This window comes from Zonotrichia albicollis, chromosome 6 (genome assembly GCF_047830755.1).
Source record: "Zonotrichia albicollis isolate bZonAlb1 chromosome 6, bZonAlb1.hap1, whole genome shotgun sequence".
NCBI classification, from domain to species: Eukaryota; Metazoa; Chordata; class Aves; order Passeriformes; family Passerellidae; genus Zonotrichia; species Zonotrichia albicollis.
Genome location: NC_133824.1, coordinates 48,786,537 through 48,809,425, shown reverse-complemented (window position 1 = coordinate 48,809,425; position 22,889 = coordinate 48,786,537). Strand labels below are relative to the sequence as shown.

At 51.1% G+C, this 22,889-nt stretch overlaps 1 pseudogene; it reads right to left on the bottom strand.

Moving 5' to 3' along the window:
- On the bottom strand, positions 1 to 2,987 carry LOC141729237 (mas-related G-protein coupled receptor member D-like; annotated as a pseudogene).
- Positions 2,988 to 22,889: the final 19,902 nt, after the last annotated feature.

Genomic DNA, 22,889 nt, shown 5'->3' with positions numbered 1-22,889 from the left:
TCAAAGTGCAGGATCAAAGTTGAACTCCACTGAAGCCTCCTGCAGGTGACCAAAAAGAGCTTTAAACATGGAAATTGTCATCACCAGATGCTTGCACCATTGAATTGCACAGAAATTAGGGGGTTATGCTGCTCTTCTGCAGAATGGGGCCATCCATCCTCTGGTTCCCCAGCATCAGTGTCCAGGGAAGCCCTTGAGCACCTCCATCCTGAACCTGGCCACCCTCAGGAGGAGCTGCACAGCCACTCTGCACAGCAGCTCCAGCCACAGTCCAGCCTCTCCAGATCTTTGTCATTCTGTAACCACCCCTCAATCAGATTTGGACTCATGGTTTTTGTTTGCCTTCATCAGGGTAATATCGGACCCAAAATTTGTTGAATAAACAACATCCAGGCTTCACTGCAGAGCCTGTCTCTGTTAAACAGTGTCCAAAATGGCTCATTTCCTTCTTTTGTCCCATTCTAAAGCCTCTGGCTGGTCTGGGAGCAGAGCAGATTCCTGTCCCATACCAGAGCCCTTCCTAAGGCACGTGCCTGCAATGCTAGGGATGATGTTGGCCTTGCCAAGAGCTCCCGATTCCTGCTGGGAGAGGCCTGGGCAGCAGCCACATCTCTTGCTCAGGGGGAAGTTGTCCCTCGTTTTCCCACTGCCTTAAATCCAGGGGAAACCTATGTGCTACTGCTTTTGGAAAGGGAAGTGAGAGTGAAAGTCATGTGTGGTGAGTCAGGCTTTGGAGACACATGTGAGGTTAAACAGTTAAGGAGCATTTCTTAACAGTTGTGTTAATAATTAACAGAAGAGACTTTGACATCTGAGAGATTTTTCTATCCCCGAATCCACTTTTCCTGCCCCGGAAACAGGATTTTGGACACCAGAAACTTTCCATGGTGCAACCTGTTGTCCATGGATGAAGAACTCAGCCAGGGGGTTTCTCCTAGGTCAAGTACAGAAGGACCATTATCCTCCAATGTATATTTTCTGCTTCCCAGCACCTTCCTTGTCCCCAGTGTGCTCCAAGCCACTCCCTTCCTGAGCTTCCTTTCAAAAGAGCAAGACTTCAAAGCAAAAGGCTTCCTGGTTGTCCCTGCCATGTGACAGAAGAAGGAGAGATGGAATGAGATGATCTCTACTGTTCCTTCCATCCTTTCCTGGATGTATTTATGAGCTGAATTGTGTCACCATTCATCTGTTTAGCCCAGAAATAGGTTTTGCACATTTCAGACTGGTTCTTGAGCAAAGAGGGGAAGAGCAGATGCAGGAGTTTGTTTTCAGAAGCTGCGCTCACTCCTCCCCATTCCTGCTCCCAGACCGTGCTGTCTGCAGCACAGACATGCAGCACAGAGCTCTCCTTTGCTTTTAGCTATTTTCAGCTGGCTGAGGCAGAGAAGTTCCCTGGACTGTGGTTTTCCTTTTGCTTGGAACTGTTCAAACCTGCTCTGGACGGAAAACCCAGGAGAGCACCAGGAGCTCACACCTGTGGCCCACCGGGGCCTGGGATACGGCATTTTCCAGCACCAGAGGGACTGATATGGGACTGAGTGAGCGAAACTACACTCCACAACAAGGACTGTCTGAATTTGCCAACTCTTCAGAAGAGCAAGAGATTTTGTCCTTTAATACTGTTTTCATTTGTTATGGTTGTGAATACTTTGCTTGTTAAATAAACAGTTTTTTCCACTTTTCTCTCAGCAAATCTTTTCCTGAATCAGCTGGGAGGGAGGGGCTTCTTATTTTCTAGAGGGATCCCATTAGAAGGTTTCCTCCCAAATTTACCATAAACCTGGACACAACCCAAACCATGCCATGAGGATTCCTCGTGTCACCCACTACTGCCCCAGGCAGGAGTTCCCCTGCTGCACACAGCACCAGCCTGCTCAAGGAGCATTTGGACAATGCTCTCAGGCACCGGCTGGGATTGTTGGAATGTCCCATTCAGTCCCAGGAGCTCAACTCCATTATCCTTGTACGTCCCTTCCAACTCTGGATATTTTATAGTTCTGGACTGTAATGCCTCTCTTGCATGATGATTCCACTTGATGATGGATCCCCTGTGCTATCCCTATGCCCTGGCTCTGGCACAAAAGCCTCAAAAGCCCTCTGCAAGGCAACACTACCAGAGGGGTGAATTCCTTTGCACAGCTCCCAGCCAGGCAGTCAATCAGAGGGAGGGCACTGCTCTTGGCACAGGTGAGCAGGACAGAGGGGCTGGGGGCAAAGACAGAGAAGGCAAACACCCTCACCAAGAGCCAGTGCACAAAATCAGCAGTGAAGAAGGGGAAGGAGATGACAGGAGCAGCAGGAGCAGGGCACAGAGCTTCCCTGGCAGCTGTTTCCATGAGCAGCACAGGAGCCTGGCCAGCAGGGCCAGAGCAGAACAGGTCAGGCTGAGCACTGAGAAGGGGCAGCTCAGCACCAAGGCCATGGGCACCAAAGGGCAGCAATGGAGGGTGGCAGTGAGCAGCAAGGAGAGCAGCCAGAGCAGGGGACACAGGACCACTGGGAAGCACTGGGAGCCGTGGCAGGGCCAGCGGGACACGGGAGGACAAACAGAGCTGTGACAGCACTGAGGGCTGTCAGAGAGGAGACAGCAGCAGTGAAAGCCAAGAGGATGGGGACCTTCAGCCCAGCTGTCACACCCCACGAGCCCAGCTGGTGGCAGAAGCTCTCTGGGACAGAAAATATCCCCAGGGTGATGGTGATGGAGAGCAGGAAGGTGGAGCCAGCCATGGCCAGGCTGAGCACACAGAGGGTGATGGGGTTCCTGTGGATGCAGAAGCTGAGGAGCCAGAGCCCAGCCCCATTCCCACCATCCCACACAGGCACAGCAGCAGCAGCAGCGGGACAGGCACTTTGCTCCACTGCCTGTTGTCACACTGGCTCCAGTTGTCATGGCTCTCCTCATTCCAGCTCCCCTGGGATGCCTTCCCACCGGGCTGGCTCCAGCAGGCAGGGCTGGCTCCCTCCGTGACAGGGGACAAAGTGCTCATGGTGACACCTCTGCTGCTTCTCCTGCCCTCACACAGCTGCAGGGGTGACAAACAGACACACCACAGCAACGCTGCTGTCCCCCAAATGTGCCTTTTCCCATCTTTTCCCACCCACAGCTTCCATGTGGAGCAGCACAGGGAGGGGTGATGGACAGGACATATGGCAAGGAGGATGTGGGAACCTGGTCCTGTGTGCCTGGCACAAAAGCCAGGGAGATACCTCCTTCCTGGCTGTGGACAAGACACAGCTGGAGAAGAAAAACAATTGGAGAAGGAGAGGATTGCCCATGGAGATATCAGAGAGCAGATTCCTTTGGGATGGATCTGAGCTGGACTCTCAGGTGTCAGTTGATATCACTGAGATACTGGGTTCCTTCAGCAGGACACTCGTTTCAATATTCCCTCCCTTTTCCCACAGTGTTTATAGCTCTTAATTCCCTACAGATCTCAATTCTGCCCCCAAAATCAATAACCAGGTTCCACCCAATGAGGGGGCCCTGATGAAGGTGGAAGAGAAGAGTCTGACCTGGTTTCCTCTGGCAGCCTGGAGAACTTGCCCGCAGTGCACTGCCCTCAGCTGCCAGGCTCCAGCTGCTGTCCCTGGGCCGGGATCTGCAGGAGGTTCCCTGGAATGGTCCCTTGGGAAAGGGGAGCGCAGCCCGCGGGCTGAGCCCGAGCAGCGTCCGGCGCGGGCTCTGTCCCAGCTCCTGCCACAGCCCCTGCTCTCCGTGCTGCCTCGTGTTCTCCAGGGCTCTCACACACAGGCAGCTGCCTCAGAGCCTGTCACGGGCTCAGGGCTCTGCCCCTCAGCTGCTCTTCACTCTGCCTGGGAAATGAGCAACGGGAGAGAGCCTCAGCAACCACACCTGTGCCCAAAGCACTTGGGCTCCATCTCAGCTGCTCTTCCATTTTAAGGTAACCCCAATCATAAAATCTGGTCTTTTCAGCTGCCTGAACTTGCCCCCTGTCATTCCTGAGGTGGATCCTTAGGACCCTGCACTACAAATGTCCTGTGAAACTTTTCTTTCTGATTCAAATCTAGTTTTGCCAAGTGTATGTCACAATTTCAGTGGCACATCTCCTTCGCCACACGGTTTCCAAAGAGATATGTTTAATAATACTTCTGTGTGTGGGCTGGAGTACTGCCCCAGAGCAGATGGGTTATTTAGGATGTCAGCTATGTCACTTCTTTTCAGAGGCAAATCCATGCTGCTCTCTTGGGTTTAATCCTTAGAAAGTTGCAGGTTTCATCTGAGTCATCTTCTACATTTCTCTGGCAGTTAGACAGCAGCATACATTGAATTACAAGATATTCCCAGAAAAGCTGAAGTGAGATGATTCCTACCCAGGCTGACATGTGCCTCAGGGATCTGGTATGTTCCTGCTGGAAACTGCTGGCCCTGGGACCAGAACTGTCACCTCTCTTCCTGCTGACACCGTGTTTGTGTCCCCAGCTATGGAATCTCACATCCCCTCACCAACCCAATCCTTTCAAGGGCAAACACTTCATGATCCAGGAGCTGATGGAGCTCCAGGAGAGGTGGAGGGACTTATTACAAGGGCATGGAGTGACAGGACAAGGGGGAATGGCTTCCCACTGAGAGCGGGTTGGGTCAGATTGGAAATTAGGGCAGAAATCCTTCCCTGTGAGGGTGCTGAGGCCCTGGCACAGGTTGCCCAGAGTGATGGGGTTGGGTAAAAACAAACACAAGAGCTCCCATGTCCGAGGAGGAGGAGGAGGTAGAGCTCTAAAGAAGGGATAGAAAGGGGATCACAGCACCCCAAAACCTGGTCCCTAATACTTTTCATTGCATCATCAAGGGGATAAGCAGTAATCAGGGTGGGCTCTAAGTGCTGCTGAACTGGCTGCAAACAACTGAGTGCTGTCCTTCCTTTGGGCTGTGTGAGCCTGCATTGGAATGACAGAAATGGGAATTCTCAGCTCAGTTTGCTTTCTTGAGGCCAGGGAAGGTTTTGGCAATGATCCTGAAAATGAACCCAGAATGGGAGTTGTTTCTGAGAAGCACCGAGATGACTGCACAGTGCTGTGAGCACTTCTAGCACTGCCAGCAGCATTCCAGTGCTACCAGCCCCACTAGCAGCTCTCTGCTGCTGGAGGGACAAGGACTCCTTTGGGTAGTTAAATTAGGAATGGTAGATACTTGCTGAGAGAGAGAGCGTTTTGAGAATGCCCCATTTGGAAAAGAGTTCCTAATCAGGAGGAAATGAGGAGCCATTCAAAGAAATCTGCATGTCAAGCTACTTCCTCTATGGCAGGAAAAAATGTTCAAGACAACTCAGAGGAAGTGAAATACAGCTATAGACAAAGAGGCAATTTCCGACTCCCCCATGACTTCACTAAGCCTTCGGAAACAACACCAGGACAGGGAGAGGAGCCAGCAGGATGGGAATGGAGAGCTCCTGGTAACCTGGGCACTTTCTCCTTCAAGTCCCTGACCTGGCAGGAGCTGCTTTTGGACATGGATCCCAAAGGAGCAAGAGGGACCAGGAAGCGCCGCTGATCTGCACAGAGCCCTTTGCCTGCTGCTGCCCCACAGGGAACAGGTCAGTGGAATGTTTGCCTTCCTCCCTACCCCACCTTCCTCTCCTGCAGCAGCTGCTCTGTTCCTGACACCCTCTCCCGGAGACTGCAGGGCCTCCCCAGCTCCCCCCTCCTCTGCTCTATGCCCGAACAGCCCAACCCTCCTACCTCCCTCTCCTACCCCACAATTCCCACTGCCCTCCTCCCCTGCACACCTCATTCCTCCCCACTGAATCCTTCCCATTTCAGGGAGCTGCTGAGGAGCCACAAGGTCCATCCCTGGATTCTCCAACCACTGACTGCCCATCCACTCTGACCACAGCCAGGGGCCACATTCCACTGCCTGCCCAGCGTCCATCCATGGAGGTGACCACCGTGTCCCCATCTCCTGCCTCACCCACTGGAGGAGATTATCTGTGTGAGACAGATGTCACCATCGTGGCCATACACAGTGTGACCCTGCTCATCTGCCTCTGTGGACTGTCTGGGAATGGGGCTGTCATTGGCCTCCTCAGCCTGAAGCGTGATAACTTTTTCATCCGTGCATTGGCTGTCATCGACTTCCTCTTCCTTCTCCTCACAGTCCCCTCTGCCCTCATCCTCCTGGTGGAGGATGTGTTCTGCTCTCTTATCCTGCCCGTGCTGTACCTGCGTTTCCTTTTCCGACTCTCTTTGTTCTTCTGCTACTGGGGGCCGCTCTGGCTGATGACTTTTGGCCTTGCAATGTATATCAAAAAGCTCTATCAAACCAGCCCGACTCGGCACCGCTGAAGCGCTGCTGCCGCCGTGACCTTCCTAATGATCTGCTTTGAGTGGTGATGATTGTCGAGTTTTGGGCTTTCTCTGCTCTCTTCACTTAGATTCCCACACTGGCATCCCAGTGCCAATCAAATGATCAGGAGCACTGCCAGGCAGCCCTCATCACCATGTGGGCCATCATCCTGCTCCTCCTTGATGTACCCATAACTGTGCTGGTCATTTCCAGCACAAGTAATTTAATTAAGGCCATGTGAGGCTCACAGCAGCAGCAACCCAAGGGGCTTGACATCGTTACCGTCTCCATTGGTCTCTTCACTCTCCTTTTCATCCTCTGGAAGTTCCTGCAGGAGCTTGGTTACATTGCTGTGTCCTCCCATTTTTTTTTTTTTCCTGCTCACCTGCATCAACAGCAGCATCAAACCCTTCATGTACTTCTTGGCAGAGAGGTGCTGGAGGTCCTGCTCTGTGGAGGCCTTCCGGCTCTCCCTCCAGAGCGTCTTTGACTAGCCAGAAGAAAACACTGCCTGTGGAGATGATCCTGCCATGGACAAAGGGGTCTGAGTCTATTGATTCCTCCTACTGACTGCTGAAGGACCCTGGGACAGTGGCTGGGAGATTCTTTGAGTCTCCTGATCAATAAATACCCACAGGATCACCCTCCCTGTGCTGCAGCATCCCCAGCCCCTTTCCAGGCCGCTCTGGGCTCTGATCCGTGCTTGGGAGGCCTCAGCCTTGAGGAGCAGCCCCTGAGCTCAGCTCCTGTGGTGCTGATCAGAAACACCCTCTGCTCCCAGCAACTGCTGCTGTCCAACCACCTCCTGGGCTTTTATCAACAGCCTTGGAAATTATTGTACTACCCTGGATGCCACAGCATCCCTGCTCTGCCACTGTCCCAGGAAGCTGCCGGCCCCAAGTGTGGCCAGGCTGAGCCATTGCTGTGAGTGCCGCCCATGCCTTGGGGCCCTGTGAGCAGCGGCCCCAAAGGAGAGCCTTGGAGCTCTGCTGGGCCCAGCAGCGCTGAGCAGAAGCTCCCTGGCACTGGGGCCTCTCCCAGCTGGGATCTCTCCCGGCTGCTGCCCTGGGCTGATCCCCGAATGCCCACGGCTCCTGGGCCCATCCCCCCAGGGCTGCAGGCCCAGCCCTTGGCCCAGGGAGGAGATGCAAAGGGATCCGCAGGGAGCATTTCACTGCCTGCCAGGGCAATTGCTCACAGGCACCTTGCACTCACTCTGCCTGGCTGGCTGGCTGTGTGCACACACGTCTGCATCTGCTGGGGCAAATGTGGCAGAAATGCTGCTCTCTCGGCTGTGTTAGTACCTGAGACATCTGACTGCGGCAGGCCTGGAAGGAACTATCTGGCATAAACAGGGTTAAATGCTGCTAAGTGAAATTCCCCTGCTGAGTTGTTCCGTTTAAGGTGTAACTGTAGTACTCTTCAGTTTGAATCCTGTTAAGGTTTTGGGCCATTTTTCTTTTAATCCTTACTCTCACTGTCCTTTTGTCACCTTCCCCTGAACTCACACACAACCACAGTGCACAAAGGGACAGCACTTTGGTGTTGCTTATTATTAAACCTAGTTTTTACTGATTTCCTTGCTGGTGGTTTTGTGCCTTCAGAAATTCTTCCTCTGCCCTGGCTTTGGCCTCTCCCTCAGAAGGCTCAGATGGTGCAGCTCCTAGGGGAGGAGCAGTCCGTGCTCCTCAGCACAGCCACCCCCTTCCAGGAGCAGGGTGACATCTGTGTTTGTCACCATTGTCTCCACGGGGCATCAACCCCCTCCCTGTGGCTTCTCTGAGGTCTCTGAGCTGGGGCTGTTCAGCCTGGAGAAGGGAAGGCTTCAGGGAGACCTTAGAGCCCCTTCCAGGGCCTAAAGAGACTCCAAGAACTGGAGACGAGCGTTGGACAAAGGCCTGAAGTGACAGAACAAGGCAGAATGGCTTCCCACTGCCAGAGAACAGGGTTAGGTGGAATATTGGGAAGAAATTTTTCCATGTGAGGGAGGAGAGACCCTGGCACAGGTTCCCAGAGATGCTCTGGCCTCCCCATCCCTGGAGGTGTTCCAGGCCAGACTGGATGGGGTTTGAAGCAGCCCGGTCTAGTGGAAGGTGTCCGTGCTTGCAAAGGGGTGAGATCAGGAAAAAACAACCACAAGTATTCCCAAGGCTGAGGAGGAGGAGAATGAGCTCTGGTGAAGGGCTGGAAGGGGCACCACAGCACCCCAACATCTAATCTCCAATAACTTTTATTGCATCATCAGGGGTACTGTCAGTAATAAATATGGGCTCTGATGCTGATCACCTGCTGCAAGCCTGTCGTGGTTTGGCACTGGCCAAATGCCAGGCACCTGTGAAAGCTGTTCCCTCACCTTCCCCTGCTCTCAGCTGGGCAGAGGACAGGGAAACAAAAATTAACAAAAGGCTCATGAGTAGAGATGAGAACTGGGAGAAAAAACACTCTACACCAAATAAAAACGGTTCAAATTTTCTGGTATCAAGTAAATTATTATTAACAGATTCAGAAGATGGTAATGAAAAGTGAAATTAAACTTTAAATCACCTTTCTTTCCCCCAGCCCCTCTGTCTTTCCCATTGACAGTGAAGGGAGACAAGGCATGGACATCCTTCACCAGCATTGAAGCACTTGCAATTAAATACTGTTTACCTGAAAGAAACCTTGTTTTTTTCATTAAACAAAGATAGAAGCATATTCTGGTAATAATTAAAATACCGATATCAAAACATACTCTATTGGGAGCATTTTGGGGAGTATCTGTAAAGAGTCTGGGACATTATAGTGTATAAAAATGCTGGATAATTGTTGTTTCATTGAACCTGTCTATGGCAAACAAATTTCCAATATGTTCACAATTTTGACTCAAAATTTTCATTACTCTAACACCCTTCTGCTGTTAGGCCTAAACTTCTTGGTGTCAGAGGGGACACAGCCATGGCTTGTGCTCCCGGGAGCAACCATGATCCCCAGTGACCAGAGCTGGGCTGGCACAGACACGATGGCCCAGGGGCTCAGCATTCCCCACCCCGAGTGCTCTGTGAGTGTCACAGCAGAGATCTCCCCTGAGATCTTTAATTTTTAATTTTGTGAGCCAGGAGCTAAGGTGTCTCTGCCTTCAGAAATTCCTCCTCTCCACTGACTTCAGCTACTCCCTCAGCAGCCTCAGGTGGTGCAGCAGCAAAGAGAGGAGGAGGCCGTGATCCTCAGCACAGCAACCCCCTTCCAGGAGCAGGGTGACACCTGTGTTTGTCACCATGGGCTCCACGGGGCATCACCCCCCTCCCTGGGGCTTCCCAGAGGCCGCCAGCCCCACCACCCCCCACACCTCCTCTCCAGCCCCACCACACCCCACACCTTCTCTCCTGCCCCACCACATCCCACACCTTCCCACCACATCTTCCCAACAGCTCCATCATGTCCCACCCCTCCCACACCACCCTCCCATCCCACTCCACATGCAGCCCACCCACCTCCTGTCCTTCCCATCCCTCCCAGCCCCGGGCCTCAGGCTCCAGCCCCTCCCCACGGGCTGCTCACCCCAGCCTGCCCCGGAAGGCTTTGGGGCCGTCTTTCTCTTGGAGATGCCCCTCCCCAGCTCCATCCTTGCTCTCCAGCCCCCCAGCCTGCTTTGGTCACAAACAAGAGGCACTACAGGGATGGCTCCGCTGCTGTTCATTGGGCTGGAGAAGCATGGAATTGCCAGGAGGAGCAGAAACACTGCTGGGGCTCCTGAGTGGGGCAGGAGAGGAGCGGGGCTGTCTGGAGGGGAAGGCAGCCTGGGGGGAATTTCTAGAGGATGTCAGAGGGGGCATGATGCCTTAGGATTTTTAGCATTTCTATTTATCATATCCTGTACTGCATTAATGCATAACTGTAAACTCCATGTAAAAGTGTTAGTTAACTGTCTGCACATTTTGGTCAGACAAAACAATCCCTCTAGGCCTGAAATTCAAGGACACTCTACTGCCTCAGGCCCAGAAAAGTATAGACAAAATGGGAGGGCAAACTGGAGGTCAGTAAATGACTTCATTATCTGAAGCTGTAATTGGAGGATTAACATATGATTTGTAAATGGACCAAACTTATATCTGTCTGAAAAACTCATGACCATTGTCCATTTTGGGTGCAGCCCCTCTCGGAGGCTTTGAGAGCCCAAGGTGAACCTTTTGAAGGCCTTTCATCAATGCCTCCTTTTATTTTCTTCACCTGCTCTGGCCTCTGTTCCAGGGAGCCAGCCCAAGGCATCAGGCAGACAGGGGCTGGAGGGGGCAGGAGGGCTCTGGGTGCCACCAATCCCAAATCTCCCACTGGAGAGCAGCAGAGCCCAACAGGCCACACCTCCAGCCAGGGAGAGGCCAGGGAATGGGAACCTATCGGGATGCCTGCCATGCCATGCCATGCCATGCCATGCCATGCCATGCCATTGGATGGAGAGTGGGGTGGAGATAGGGATGAGGTGTGATACCAAAATCAGACAGAATGAAGTTCCTAACACCAAGTAATGGTGTTACCAATGGAACTATTGGGCAGCAGGACACACAGAAGGATCTCTCCTTATTTCTGTGTGTGTTGTGAGACTTTACAATAGTATTTTTATTCATTATTACCATACATGATAAAGTTTTTTTTATGTAATGACACCATTTTCCTAGAACTCATTTCCATGCATCAACTTCGTACTGGGAGTCCTCTGATGGCCCTGGAGGTTCATTGAGAAGGGCTTTTGGTGGTTGTATTCCCTGAGTGCTGTGCTATTAAAGGAGCCCTTGCCTTGAACTTCTCTTTTGGCCATGTCCGCCATCTTCTTGTTACAGAACTTGCCCCAAAAATACTCTGTGCCTCCTTATCTGTTTCCCCACTTGTTCCAGCCATGTTTATTACCCTGGGTCCCCATTTTTACATACATTTATCTATTTGCCCAGTTAGTTTTTAAGCAACCTCTAAAGAGCTGAAAATGTTATTCTCTGTTATCAATCCTCTGAATACCATCCTCAGCCCAACCCTTCCACTTCCCTTTTCCCACCCCACACCTCCTCCCTGCACATCTCACTCCTCTCCACTGAATCCTTCCCACTGCAGGGAGCTGCTGAGGAGCCACATGGTCCATCCCTGGATTCTCCAAGCACTGACTGCCCAGCCACTCTGACCACAGCCAGGGGCCACATCCCACTGCCTGCCCAGCGTCCATCCATGGAGGTGACCACCGTGTCCCCATCTCCTGCCTCACCCACTGAAGGGGATGATCTGTGTGAGACAGATGTCACCAGCATGGCCATACACATTGTGACCCTGCTCATCTACCTCTGTGGGCTGGCTTGGAACAGGGCTGTCATCGGCCTCCTCAGCCTGAAAATCCTTAACTCTGAGTTCTTTATGCTGAGTGTCATTGATTATTGGAATATGAATCCCAATATTACCAGTTAGGTTGTGCCTGGGCCAGTCTGACCCTCGCTGCTAGGCCGAAGGCAGCATCTGTGATATATCACCCCAGAGACACCTTTAGCTTGCTGGTGGTTTCAGCTGGGCACTAAACAAGTCCAGGCTTGTTAGGAACTCCGTTTACCTCAGAAAGAAGGCTTCAGGTGAAGGTGAGGAGTAAAAAGGAGAGGATTCTGCTAGAGTGGTTTATATCTAGTGGTTTATTCCATGGTTACAGATGTCTGCATCTTGGGAAGTATTGGAATACGTATCCCAATATAACCAGTTAGATGGTGCCTAGGCCAGTTCTGACCTTCGCTGCTTGGCCAGAGGCAGCACTGTGGTGTTTTACCCCAGAGATACCTTGGCTGGCGGCAGAGTGCAGCGGGGCACAAGACAGGACTCCGTTTACCTCAGGGGAGAGCTTCTGGCGATGGTGGAGAGAAAGGGAGTCGATTCTGCTAGAAGGTAGCCAGATGTTTATTCCATGAGCACAGATATGTCTGCACTGGGCTACTGCTGGTAACAGAATGGAGGCCGCATGGTCTCATTAACATTTTAAGCTCAGGACAGGGGAAGGGGAGGGGACAGGTGAGTCACCAACCAGGTGAAGGGGCAGGGTCTCAAGAGACTAGGGACACCTATCACACGACGCCTCGCTGGTATGTTAGCCTGATTGACAGGGCACACTCAGCAAGGGGTGAGGGGGAAGGAAGGGAGAAGGGATAGGTACACATGGGAAGGGCCCCGGAAGTTTAAAACCGGACATTGCAACACACCACAACATCTCCCCCTAGTTTTGTTTAAAAAGAAGAGGACTGTGTTTATGGTGCAGAATGATTCTACTGAGGCTTCCAGGTCATCCACTGGAGCACTGAGGGCTTCCAAATGGTAGACTTCAGGAGGGGGAGATGAGTTTGAGATTAACTTGAGAACCATGCGTCTGATTACTCCAAAAACAATGCTAAAAACTACAATAACTACAACTAAAATAAACAGCACTAAAATTACAGTTTTCAGAATAGATCCCAACCAGCCCGAGAGTCCCCAGCCATTGAAAAGTCCATTCAGCTCGTTGTCAGTTTCTCTGTTGATGTCTGAGAACCTTTATCGAGGTAGTCCATATGTGGTTTGGGCTGCGGTACTATGTAGGAGATTGCAGGTGGGATGATCACGAGTAGGACGAGAAGCAGGCTCGGTCTCATGACGTCTCGAGGCTACACACGAACAAACTAAACTGGTACAAAAACTTGAGACAAACATATATTACAAACTATTCCAGATAGGAGGCTTAAATGGAATTTCCTCCAGAGAACGTGCGCGGCGTTTTCTTCTCCAGGCAGCGTGAGCAACCTGGGGTGCTTCTGCAGATTTCTCTGAGACTTTGGGAACATAGGGCTTTACCCATTTGGAAGGAACCCACCTTAAACCAGAGGGGGTGGACACACAGGCGTATCCACGTCCCCAAGTAACCAATTTGTAAGGTCCCACCATTTTCCAAGTCTCAGGGTCCTTTACTAAAACTGGAGGTTTTTCTTTCATCAACCTGTGACTGTTCCCCCCAAAGTGGCGTAGGATGGGAGAGTTCAGGCTGTCAAAAGAACAATTCAGAAAATTTATTGTGAATAGCGCCCTGGATAACCGGATGTGGGGAGGTTCTACCTTCAGAACCTGTTGTTGCTGGTCCAGGACCCTTTTAATATCACGGTGAGTTCTTTCTACAATGGCTTGACCTGTAGGGGAGTAGGGGATGCCAGTTTTGTGCTCTACTCCCCATTGCTGCAGGAAGCTCCCAAATTCCTTGGATTTATAAGCAGGCCCATTATCAGTTTTCAGCTCCTTGGGGATGCCCATGAAAGAAAAAGCCTGTAAGAGGTGCTTAATAGCATCAATAGATGATTCTCCTGTGTGGGCAGAAGCATAGACCGCTCCAGAAAAGGTATCTACACTAACATGAACATATTTCTGCCGTCCAAAAGCCTGTATGTGTGTTACATCTGTTTGCCACAGTTCACAACTGTTCAGTCCCCTTGGGTTTGCTCCCATACTCACTGTAGGGAGTGCATGTTGTTGGCAATTTGGGCACGTGGCCACAATCGCTTTGGCCTGTTCTCGAGTGATGTTAAACTGGCGAACCAGGCCAGGTGCATTTTGGTGGAAAAGCTGGTGGCTGACTTTTGCCTGTTCAAAAACATTTGGGAGAGTGGCCATCACTGCAGGTGCAGCAAGAGCATCTGCCCTTCTGTTGCCTTCAGCGATAAACCCTGGCAAGTCAGTGTGTGACCTGACATGCATCACATAAAAGGGTTGCTCTCGGTGAGTGACTAACTTTACCAGTTTGGAAAGCAATTCAAAAAGTGCAATGTTAGATACATCTTGCAGTATTGCTTGATCTGCTCTGGATACTACTCCTGCCATGTATGCAGAGTCTGTAATCAGATTAAATGGTTCTGAGAACCTTTCAAAAGCCCTAACAACTGCAGCCAATTCAGCAACCTGAGGTGAACCTTCCACCTCAGCAATGTCCGTCTCCCACTGCTGGGTTTGAGGATCTTTCCAAGTCATAACAGACTTGTGTGACCTCCCGGACGCATCTGTAAAGACAGTTAGAGCCCTTTTTAAAGGTCTCCTACTTAGAGCAGTTCTTAATTTTAAAGTAAATTGAACATCTTGTTCAAACAATTTACAAGCGGGCCGTGCTACCGAAAATTGTCCTGAGTAGGAATCCAGAGCAGACTGCAACACTTCATTTTCTTGAAACAATTGTTCCAGTATTTTCATAGTATTTTGACCTGATTTTAACTCAACTGGAATGTGAATGCACTTAAAATCACATCCTGCTAACTCCCTGATCCGGGTCCTTGCTTTCCGGATCAGTTCTGCTACCAGTTCCTGAGGCTTTGTCAGTCTCTTGGACCTTTTGTGACTGAGGAAAACCCATTCTATGATCAAGAGAGAGTCCCTCTGGTCCCGGTCCTTTTTTGGTGTGTCCTTTGCCTTAGGTGTTTGTTTTTCCTCCCACTGGAAAATAATTCCGTGGAGGTGTGGCAACTTACCTAGGATGATGAATTTGAATGGCAGATCAGGCCGGCATCGGTGGGCCTGTCTTGTGGACATTGCAATCTGAACCTTTTCTAGAGCTTTCCGTGCCTCTGGGGTAATAGACCTAGGAGCACCTGGGTCCTCTCCCCCTTTCAATAAATTGAAAAGAGGGGCAAGGTCTTCATTAGTCAGACCAAGCCATGGTCTTACCCAATTCAAAGACCCACACAACTTGTGGACATCCACAAGGGTCTTGATCCTTGGATTGATTTCTAGTTTTTGAGGAACAATGGTCCTATTTCCAATTTCTAAGCCCAAATACTTCCAAGGTGGCATCTTTTGAATTTTCTGTTCTTGGAGCTCGAACCCTGCAACAATCAATGCATCGATCGTTAGGTCAAGCGCATGTGTTAGTAAATCATCATTGGGGGCACACACAAGGATATCATCCATATAATGATAAATGATGGCCTTCTCTGCGGCTGCACGAACTGGGGAAAGCAGGGAAGAGACATACCACTGGCAGATAGCTGGAGATACCTTTAGGCCCTGAGGAAGAACGGTCCAATGGTACCTTTTCATAGGAGCTTCTGAATTGATAGAAGGGACAGAGAATGCCAAACGCGGTGCATCGTCAGGGTGCAATGGGATTTGAAAAAAACAATCTTTAATATCAATAACAGCTAATTTCCAATCTTGAGGAAGCATTGTTGGGGATGGCATACCAGGCTGGGGAGAACCCATATCTTCAATCACATTATTAATTTGTCGGAGGTCACAGAGAAGTCGCCACCTCTTTTTGTCAGCTTTTTGGATGACAAACACTGGAGAGTTCCATGGGGACATGGTCTCCACAATGTGGCCCTTTCTTAGTTGCTCTTGTACTAGTTCTTCAAGCACTTTTATTTTTTGTTTACTGAGTGGCCACTGTTTCACATCAACTGGTTCGTCTGTTTTCCACTTAAGTTTTTGAGTGGGGCGCTGTTGTTTAATGACTGCTGCACAAAAATGCTGTGGAGAGTCTGGAATATTAATTGTGACACCCCACTGGGCCATTAAATCTCTCCCTAACAAAGGTTCTGAATAATCTAACACAAATGGACGGATATTTGCCAATTGTCCGTTTGGACCCTCGAATTGAATAATGCTTTTGGATTGCCTTGCCAATTGCAGACCTCCTACACCTCGAAGGTGACCAGCAACATTTTGTAAAGGCCAGTGTGCTGGCCAGTCTTGTACTGGAATCACTGTGCAGTCTGCACCTGTGTCTACAAGCATCTCAATGCGTTTAGACTCCCCACCCCCACTGACATTGCACCACAATTTGTCTGTCCCAATAACTTGGACCTGGGCGACCGTGGGCCCTTGTTTATCGACATTTTCAGGTAAAGATGGCACAGGGATAGCTTGAGCAACAATTTGTCCCTTGATAAGAAACAGGGGTGGGTGGAAACAGTGCAGGCTGAGAACAAATTGCTTGGGATCTGATGTTGTCAGTCCCGGAGCAATTTCGATCTCTTGCGGTGTGTTTTTGTCCCCAGTGATGATGTACTTACAACGAATTTGGTTCCAAGTACCTTTCTGTTCAGGATTTACAGAAACAAAATGCCAGTCAGTGTCCTTCAGGTGGAGTGACTCTGTCAGCTGCAACCTGTAAGGCTCATTGACAGAAGATGCGGTTAATACAGAATCACTTAAATCACAACAAAGGTTATTTTGTTTCACTTTCAACAGTGGACTAGCAGACTTGGTCTTTGAAGCACCTGCTTCACTTACACAAATGTTAATATTATTGCGCGCTTGATTTATTTTGCTACCCTTATTCTCTTGGCCTGCTCCTTTTATGTCTGCACGCCTGGCAGGCTGGCGCTTTATTCTTCGTTTTTTTGTTGTTGACCCCCAGGGAGGGCTTGTAGTTCTCCTCCCCTGCCATTTCTAAATTCATCAAATTCCTTTTTCAGGGGGCACTGGTTACTCCAGTGCCCTAGCTTATTACAAAGCAGGCATGGTTTAGTGGGCTCAACCATTGCTGGTCTCCGCTGCTGCCCAGGGTACTGCTGTGCTGAGGGGAAAGGTGCTGGGCTGGCAACAGCGACACGCTGGGGTGGTCTTGGCAGCAGCCTTGGTCTGGAGTCTTCAGCAACACTCATCAGAGGAACTTTCCTGTTACAGACTAGAAGCATATCTTTTAATGTAGGGGAAGGTTCCATAGGAAGGCTCAGGATTGCTGCTCGACACTGTTCATTTGCATTTGTAAACGCTATTTCTTCTAAAATTGCTTCCCTTGCATTTTCCTTTTTAACTTGTATTTCAATGGCTCTAGTTAGCCTTTCTACAAATTTCACAAAAGGCTCTGATGGTAGTTGTTTGATTTTACTATAGGGCTCAAAAGGCCCCTCAGGTTGGAGGGAAAAGAATGCCTTTTCAGCTGCTTCCTTTACTTTCTCAAGTGTTTCTGCAGGAATTGCAGCAGCTTGGACTGAGGGAGAAGACCATTGACCCTCACCACAGAGGTGGTCAATAGTAATAAGGTTACCATTGTTGTCTTTTGCTGTGTTTGGATCAGCCTGTAAGCTTGGGAGAGCATCTTTTAGCAGTTGTTTCAATGCTGATTCCCATAATTTGAATTCCGTGGATGTCATGAGACATGAAAACAGTTGTTTTAAATCATGTGGAACCACAATAGTCCTACTTAATTCAGAATTTAAAAGGCCACGGAAATATGGACTGTGTGGACCATATTCTTTATGAGATTTACAGATCTCTTTAATCAATTGTCGTCCAAAAGAACTCCAATTAGCAGTTGGGGCTGCTCCAGCTTGAGCTGCAGGCTGAAACGTAACAGGGGCCAGTGACAACATGGCACCATGCATTGGGTCTGCTGTCCCCTGCTCTGTATCCCTTGAATCAGAAGCATTGGGATCACAGCTACAGGTTTGGGGACAGGCAGTGGGTGTGTCCCCACCGTGGGAACCCGGGGAGGGGGCGGGGACAGGGAGCCGGCAAGGGGCGGGGAAACCGTGGGAACAAGGGGCGGGGATACTGTGGGAACAGAGGGCGGGGTCACCTGGTGACATCACGTCAGCAGCCGCCCCCTGGCAGGAGTAGAGGGGCGGAGCTGAGGGTACTGCAGGAAAGGCGGGGGGAGGGGGGAAGGTGTCACAAGGAACAGGAGGAGAGGGGGATGGGGATGGAATTTTGGAATGCTTAAGAGGATTTTGGGAAGAAGAAGACCCGGTTTGGGAAGATGCCACGTGGCACCCACCATCTTGTGCACCCCCTAGGGACTGGGGGCCATTTTGGACATCACTGCTCTCCGAAAAGCTAACACGTGCTCGGGATTTTTTTGGGGAAAGAGGTTTAGGGGTTTTAGAGGGAGAGGGAGGAACAGGGAGAGCAGAGGCACATGGCTTTACATTTGGCTTTTTCTCCATTTCCTTTTGTTTGAGCAATGCTGTTCGAATTTGTAAACTCCAGAACACAAATTTAGCTGAGGGTAATTTGCCAGATTGTCCTAAGGTTATCAATTCATTCCCAACTTTATCCCAGAATTGAATATTGTGGATTTCTTCAGGGGAAATGTTTGGGAACTGCAGAAAAAGCCATCTTATAAACTGTTTCAATTTTCCTTTAGAGAATTTCACATTACTCTTGATTAAAATGCTAACAATATCATAATACACTCCCCTTTGTACAATGCTAAGTTTGGAACCCATGTTAAAAAGCAAAGTACTTAATCCCGCCTGACCAAAAACAAAGCTAAAATCAGCTACCAATTTCTAAAAAAACCACAGATAGAAAGCGATAACGAGCAGACAAAAGCTTCACAATGCAGCTGTATATACTGCTTTTAAAATTCCCGGGCAGCAGCGGCAGGGCACGCCCTGCCGAGCCGAGGCAGAAACAAAGCCTCCCCCGCGGTGGAAAGACAGCAGCCACTCCATGTGGCAGCCGAAACCGGGACGCCCCCCCCCCCGCCGCCGCGTGTGCAAAGAGCACTCCCGACCCCGCAGGTCCCCCGGCCACGTGGAAAGAGAGCCCCCCCCTCCCCCGCAAAGAGAAAGAGAAAGAGAATCTCCTAACACGTGTCTGAGCACGCTGCTGAGCCGGGGGGGGGGAAAGGGCAGAGAGCGATCCCGCTCCGGCGCGAATTCTAAAAAACAGTGAAACACGCAGCAGGAAAGCTAACACTAGAACGCTATGGATTCTCGTCTGTGGGGCTGCGCAGCCAAAATGCAAAGGCAAAAAAGGAACAGAACTCGCGGCAGAGTCTGTTTTTGAGCTTCTGCTCTACTGAAAGCAGAGATACTCACGTGAAATGGAAGCTGTAGGCTGGGTACAGGCAGGCAGGTCTCCACCGGAAAAGGACCTCTCTCTGGGTGTAAGAGAGGCTCCCCTTTTCTTCCTCTGGAAAAGCTGCTCACCACAATGAAGCAGGGCTTTCCAAAGGCGCCGAACAGTCCACGAAACTTTTTCTGGGAGTATTCCCAAAGTCTCTAGCTGGGAGTCTTGAAGCCAGGCTCCTTTCAGCTGGATGCACGGCTGGCAGAAGCTTCTCTGAGGAACTGTGAGTCCGTTTTCGGGCTGCAGAGTCGAGCCACCCACAGGGACGCCAATATATTGGAATACGTATCCCAATATAACCAGTTAGATGGTGCCTAGGCCAGTTCTGACCTTCGCTGCTTGGCCAGAGGCAGCACTGTGGTGTTTTACCCCAGAGATACCTTGGCTGGCGGCAGAGTGCAGCGGGGCACAAGACAGGACTCCGTTTACCTCAGGGGAGAGCTTCTGGCGATGGTGGAGAGAAAGGGAGTCGATTCTGCTAGAAGGTAGCCAGATGTTTATTCCATGAGCACAGATATGTCTGCACTGGGCTACTGCTGGTAACAGAATGGAGGCCGCATGGTCTCATTAACATTTTAAGCTCAGGACAGGGGAAGGGGAGGGGACAGGTGACTCACCAACCAGGTGAAGGGGCAGGGTCTCAAGAGACTAGGGACACCTATCACACGACGCCTTGCTGGTATGTCAGCCTGATTGACAGGGCACACTCAGCAAGGGGTGAGGGGGAAGGGAGAAGGGATAGGTACACATGGGAAGGGCCCTGGAAGTTTAAAACCGGACATTGCAACACACCACAACAGGGAAGAGCTCCAACAGAATGCCCGACCGCATGGCCGGACTCACCTTTTAAGCTCAGGGGGAGGGGAGGGGACAGGTGAGCCACCAACCAGGTGGGGGGGGCGGGATCTCAAGGGACGAGGGACACCTAGACAGGCCAATGACCTCTGGGCCTGAGGGGCATCCTATGAACTTGCCCAACCGCACGACGCCTTGTTGGAATGTTAAGCCTGATTGACAGGACTCACTCAGCAAGGGGGTGAGGGGGGGAAGGGAGACGGGTATTGGCACACCTGGGGAGGGACTCGGGACCCGAAGTCTAAAACAGGACATTACAACACACTACAACAATTGATTTCCTCTTCCTCCTCTTTACGGTTGCCTCCTCCCTCATCCTCCTGGTGGAGGACGTGTCCTGCTCTCCTGTCTTGACCCTACTGTACCTGAATTTCCCTTCCCAGATCTCAGTGATCTTCTACTGCTGGGAGCTCTTCTGGCTGATGCCCAGCAGCAATGTGTGGTCAATGTACAAGCTGTGCAAGCTCCACTGCCGCTGGAAGCTCCAAGAACACCTGTTGTGGGTGGGGATCTGTATCCAATACTGGGCCTTCTTTGCTGTCTTTGCTGTCATTCCCACAGTAACATTCCTGTGCCCATCACACCAGCAGAAGCTCTGCCAGGCAGCTCTCATCTCCATGTGCACCATCATCCTGCTCCTCTTTGTTGCACTCCTCATTTCCAGCACAGTTGACTTCCTTAGGGCCAAGTGGGGCTCCCAGCAGCAGCAACCTAAGAGGTGTGACATAGTTATCATCATCATTGCGCTCTTTACTCTCCTCCTCATCCTGTGCAATTTCCTGCAGCAGCTCGGTTACAGTGCAATGTCCTCAGAGGTTGTTTTGCTGCTCACCTTCATCCACAGCAGCATCAAACCCTTCATCTACTTCCTGGTGGGGAGGTGCTGGAGGCCCTGCTCCATGGGGTCCCTCCAGCTCAGCCTCCAGACGGTCTTTGAGGACACACAAAAAAAAACAGCCTGCAGAAATGACCCTGCCATGGACACGGAGGTCTGAACCTGCTGAGCCCTTCCACTGATCTGCTGAAGGAACCCAGGAGGGTAGCTGAAGGTTTCCTGGAGCCTCCTGATTAATAAATATCCAGAGAATCACCCTCCCCCTGGTGCTGTATTCATGCAGGAGAAGGGAGCAGGGACATTGCCTTGGATGATTTTTGTGGGATGCTCTTCAGGGAGCACATTGCAGCATGGCTTTCCTCCTCCCTCCTGGATCCACATGGCTCCAAGCAGTGCAGCTGGGCTCAGTGCTGTTCCCCACCTCTATTCCCCATGGAATGACCCTCATGGCCTCAGCCCCAGGGAATGAACTCCATCTCCTTTGGCTCAGCAGATGAGTTCCATGGTGTTTTCATCAGGGAGCTCTTGCCTGCAAAGAATGGGACATCTTAATCCATGGGGACACACCCAGCACGGGGTGGCAGTTATTTCCCAAATCCCTGCAGGGCTGGTGCCTCTGGATGGCAGGAGAGGGGTTGGGATCACACGGAGCATCCTTCCCCTTCTGTCCAGCAGAGCCAGCCCTGCAATCCCAGCTGATGGGAAGGGACACCAGGTAGGGCTGCAGAGCTGGGGAGGGACAGCAACATTCCCTTATCCTTTCAATGGGAATTTGTCACGTGTACAAAACCAGGAGTGGCTGGGAGAAAGCAGAGACATTGCTCATGGTCCTGGGTGAAGCAGAGCAGGAGCGGGGCTGTCATAGGGGACAGCCAGCTCTGGGGATGGTCTGGAGGTTGCCAGAGGGGTCCAGAAGGGCCAGAGAGTTCTGAAAGTGTCTGGAGGAGATCAGGAACGGTCTGGATGATCTGAAATGTCCCAATTTGAGAGCCCAATGGGCAGCACTTCAGGGCAGGAAGCAGGGATGGGATGGGATGGGATGGGATGGGATGGGATGGGATGGGATGGGATGGGATGGGATGGGATGGGATGGGATGGGATGGGATGGGATGGCATGGGATGGCATGGGATGGCATGGGATGACGTGGCATGGGATGGCATGGGATGGGATGGGATGGGATGGGATGGCATGGCATGGCATGGCATGGCATGGCATGGCATGGCATGGCATGGCATGGCATGGCATGGCATGGCATGGCATGGCATGGCATGAGAAGTGTGGAGTGGAGATGAGAATGGGGATTGATACCAAAATCAGCCAGAATAAACTTTCCAACAGAATGGGAAGCATTAGGAAGCAGGAATTCTTTCTCTCCAAAGGACAGACGGATGTATCTCTCCATATTTCTGTTTGGGGTATGACTTGAGGACTTTACAACAGGGGATTTACCCATCATAACCATACACAGTCATTAAAGCGTGTTTCTCATCTATTACATAAACATCACATTTCTAAGACCCATTCCCAGCCATCCATCTCCTTCTCCAAGTCCTCTCCTGATCCTGGAGAATCATTCAGAGGGGTCTGTCGTGGTTGCATTCACTGAGTGCTGAGATATTAAAGGTGACTTTGCCTTGAACTTTTCCTTTGGCCATGTGCTCTTGCTGCTTGTTACAGAACTTGCCCCAAAACCACTGCAGGCCTCCAAATCTGTTTCTGCACTGGCTCCAGCCACATTTATCATTCTGTGTGATCCTGAGGAGCACATTGGGGCTGGGCTTTCCTTCTCCCTCCTGGGTCCAAGAACCCTATGGCCAGGAGGAGCAGGGACACTGCCGGGGGTCCCTGGTGGAGCAGGGCATGATGAGGGCTGTTGGGTGGAAAAGGAAGCCCCAGGGACGGTGTGGGCTGTTGCAGGCGATGTTGGAGGGGTCAGGAGAGGCTCAGAGCGGGTTGGAGGGAGTCTGGATACTGACAATCCCAAATCTCCTCACTGGAGAAGAGCCTGACAGGCCACGCTCAGAGTAGGGGAACAGCTCCATCTGGGAAAACTGTGATAGGATGGGGTGAGGATCGAGCGGGGTGGGCATGGG